Raw genomic sequence first — 4,539 nt, forward strand, 5'->3', positions numbered from 1 at the left:
ACGAGCGGTTTGTGTGAGAAAACGAACAGTATTTATATCGTTGTTACCTCTTGAACACAGCCGCGTCCAAATGATCTGAGGGCGCGGGCGGGTATAGATATATTCATAGATGTCGCCTTGGCTACTGCAGTTCATTGGAACGAAACCGTAGCCAGGGTGACATCTAGTGTATACATCTATACCCGCCCGCGCCGTCAGATCATTTGGACGTGTGCTGTTTTCAAGAGATAACAACGATATAAATATAAATATTTATTTAATATCAAAATTGAAACTACTGCGGAAAAAAAGACACCTACATCTTGGATGCCCTTGAGGTAAGCTAAAACATACCAAAATTTTATTTCAAAGTGAACTATCCCTTTAATGTTGCATGTTTGAGCCATGTGTGACATCTAGAGTAGTGGTCGACCGATATATCGCCGAGGCCGATATATCGGCCGATATTTGGAATTTTTTAGATATCGGCATCGGCCGATAAATCTTTCCGTTTGGCCGATATATTTCAAAACAGTTTGTGACTGTGCATTAGCGCTTTTTTCCACTGACGCGAACAGAGCGAGCGTGAATGAACTGAATACACTCGCTCTGCTCCGCCCAGCACGTAAAACAAGCCACTCAGAAGTGAAGCAGACATCTGACAGACACAGTAAATGACCATTCGCATTCGCTTTCTAACCTGACGCTACATTGTGTTACACACAAAAACACTCCGGCGTGCAGCAGAGTCTGTTCAAACAGTACCGTGATATGTCAGATCCGCGGCCCAGCGGTAGCTCCAGTGGGGGTCACAGATGTGATATAAACGAATTCAAACAAAACTGAAAACATTTTACCTCACAAACAGTCAAAAATCCTGTGACTGGCTGTTCCTCAGATACGCGCGTTGTTCTCGGGTTACATTTAAACTAGACGCTGTTTTCCCACGGACTCGCGTGCACGGAAAAGCTGGGTCGGTCGCGTCGCGTGCATTACAGATCAGTTGGTCGCGTGAGGTGGATGAGAGGAGAACACTATGTAATAATATTACATTTGAAAATAAATCCTTGAAAATGTTATTCACTATCTACTGTATTTATTTATCCATGATTGGCGTAATATCGTGAGTAGTATACATTTTCATATGTTCATGTATGTCATGCAAATACACGTGACGGCTTGCAACATTTTAAAGAAACAAACAAGCAAAACTAAACATATAAATCATTATTATTTAAATATACTTGAAGTAAAACAACCTGTTTAAAGTAAATAGTGTAAATAAACTATGTGAGATTTATATTTAACTATGTATTGTACATAAAATGTATGTAATTTCACATACTATTTTGTCATTAATTTATGAATATTGTTTCGATTGGTTCATTAATGATAAATGTTATTTGTAACCTGCAGTAAGCAGTAGTTATTATTTATGTGACTGAAAAAATGACTGTAAATATTAAAGCAGACAAGAAGCTGCACTAAAACTTTATTTATTGAAGTGTTACCTTACCTTTTTGTTCACATTTTAATTTCTTAGTAAATATTTTTTATTGCAAAAAGAATTTTGCATAAATAGTATGTACAATAAATGTTCATTTAGTTTCACCAATATTCTTTATGTCTCTCATTTACTGTATTCACATGTATTGTATCGGCCTCATATCGGCCAATCGGCCAGATTGCTTTCTCAATATCGGCATCGGCATCGGCCATTAAAAATCCCATATCGGTCGACCACTAATCTAGAGTTTGAGCTTTCTTCATCATCGTCATGTGATCCGTGAGTTTCTGTGAGCGTCTCTGAATCAATCTCTGCTGGTCCGTCTGGATCATGAGAAACTGTAGACAATGAGATCACAAACTCAGGCATTCCTAGTTAAAACTGATCAAAATTGCAATCAAGTTGAAGAAAAATGTGTAACAGTGTTTCATCATGAAGATCATAAAGACTCACAGTTTGGTTTTCCACTGTTAATGCTGTTGTGTCTGACTCGTCTCCGGATCTGTTTCTCTCCTGGATCAAGAGCTTGAATATCATCCTCTTTCTTTGTCATTTTCCTCTTTCTCTGTTTTCCTGATGTTTAATTCTCCTGCAGTTCGTGACGCTCCACAGATCTGCCGTCACGATTCATTTCTCCTTTCTGCATTATATCTGTGGCAAAACATATCAGATACAAGTAGAGTTAAAGTTTGACGTTTGTGGTAACACTTTACAATAAGGTTCATTAGTTAACATTAGTTAATGTTTAATTAATTAATTAATTTAATTAATTAATTTCTGTATTTGTTCATTTTTGTTAATGTTAGTTAATAAAATAAAAGCTGTTCATTGTTTGTTCATGTTAGTTCACAGTGCATTAACTAATGTTAACAAGATTTTAATAATGTATTAGTAAATGTTGAAATTAATATTAAAGATTAATAAATGCTGTATAGTTAGTTAGTTAAATTTTATTTCTGTGTCATGCCAAACATTTGGCCCATCCCACATGGGATTACAAGACACCACAAACTTATTTAGCAAACATCTTCCCATCGCATATACAAATCATTCGGAGAAATACATGAATACAAATATATACATAGACACATGTATACTGTACATACACACACACACACACACACACACACACACACACACAGCATATACAAACAAATCCTCATCTACAGATCCTCTCGATAAAGAGCTTTTTGATCATATCAAAAGCTTTCTGAAAATCAATAAAGCACGAATATGTATGCTTATTTTCACTTATTCTTTTAGTTGTAATCATAGATCAAGACATGATCTTGACTTACGGAACCCATTTTGTTCTTCAATGAGGATCTCTTCTTTCTCTCGGTACACCATGAGCCTTTCATTAAGTATTGTAGAATACAGCTTATAAACTGCTCATTAAACTAATCCCTCTAGAATTCAAAGGTGCCCTCGGATCCTCATTTTGGGATTTTGGTATCGGATTAATAATAGATTTAAGCCACATAGATGGTATTTTGCTGGATTCATAACACCATTTAAATAAATCAAACAAAATATCGAATAGTTTGGGTGATTTTAGTATTTCATTTGGGATATCTTCAACCCCCGTCCTTTTCCTAACTTAGCTTTATTAATGGCCATTTGAACTATAAGTGCAGGTCATTATTAGTTAATGCTAACTAATGTTGTTAATAATGTTAACTAATGAACCGTAATGTAAAGTGTTCTGCAACACAGAATTACATTTCAGTTTCTTTATAGTAACAGTATTTGTGTTGAGATTTAAATAAAAATAAAATGTGTTTTAATTACCTTGTGATGAGCTGAAGAGCATCTGGTGGATAATAATATTATATCTCTGAATAAGAGACAAACATTTCCAATAGTCTTTGATGAGGTTTATTTTCTTGCATGAAAAGGCCAGCAGAGACACAGACACACAGAGAGATTATAGAGTGAAAGTGAAGGGAAGGAACTGTCCTCTTTTAGAGACTCAGCTCTCTCTCTTATCTCTCTAGACCAGCGGTTCCCAAACTTTTTTTCCGGCGCACCCCCTACTATGTCCCAACCAGGTTGGCGCACCCCCAATCCCCACTTAAAAAAAATAATGCAACAAAGCTTTGTTTTGTCGCCATATAAAGACTCATGTTTAATCATGCGCAAATAACCAGAACACGCATGACAATAACAACATCAACAAAGTTTCAATATAATGCAACAAAGCTACGCACAAGCTTCCACTTTAAAGAGGACGAGTGATAGACAGGCTCAGTAACAGAAAGCACGGTTATTTTCAGCCGCTAATTTAGTTTTATTTAAAAACTAAATATTTTGTAACATTACACATGTGACATATTTTAAGGTCACTTTTGATCACTTTAATGCATCCTTACTGAAAAAAAAATCTGACTAACCAACACATTTTTGAACGGCAGTGTAGGCTACATTCAGTTGGTCATTATTGCAATATAAACACTATCAGACTGATCAACAAGGTATCTTTTCATTTACCAGTCAAAGACGGAGCAACTTTCTACTCTTATGTTTACTCCGTGCACTGTCAAGGGCTTCATCATATTTGTCGCGGTACCGGTCTTTGCAGCAATTATTTTACCGCGAATACGGCATCGCGCGCTATTGGCATCGAGCCTGGAGAAATGTAGCCACACTTTTGATCGACTTTTCCGCATCTTTATGGTATTGTGTGTGTGCGCTCGCGTCTCATATGAGTATGTGCGCGGAGAGTTTGTGTGCTCTGGTCACATTGAGTATGTGTATGTGCGCGAGTTTGTGTGTGTGTGTGTGTGTGTGCTCGCGTTTCATATAAGTATGTGCGTGGAGAGTTTGTGTGTGCGCACGCGCGTCTCATATGAGTATGTGCGCATCTCGTGTGTGTAGAGTTTGCTTGTAGCCTATATGTGCGTGAGCGACTTTAGGTGTGTCATTGTGCATTTCATTTGTTTTATCAAAAACTAATAAATTATAGTTTTTTATTTAAAATAAAAGGAAAAGGAATTTACAAAGGAAATGTTTACTGTTCATGTTTTTTTATTGTGTGGAAAAATCCCACTTAA

At 36.6% G+C, this 4,539-nt stretch overlaps 1 long non-coding RNA gene across 1 annotated transcript; it reads right to left on the reverse strand.

Moving 5' to 3' along the window:
* Nucleotides 1-308: 308 nt before the first annotated feature.
* Nucleotides 309-3,422, reverse strand: LOC308705519. The gene is made up of 3 exons (XR_014031929.1): nucleotides 3,278-3,422; nucleotides 1,940-2,137; nucleotides 309-1,824 (listed from the first exon to the last, which is right to left on the reverse strand). It is a non-coding gene; the product is annotated as an uncharacterized lncRNA (long non-coding RNA).
* Nucleotides 3,423-4,539: the final 1,117 nt, after the last annotated feature.

This window comes from Scardinius erythrophthalmus, assembly GCF_964197995.2.
Source record: "Scardinius erythrophthalmus genome assembly, chromosome: 17".
Lineage (NCBI taxonomy): Eukaryota > Metazoa > Chordata > Actinopteri > Cypriniformes > Leuciscidae > Scardinius > Scardinius erythrophthalmus.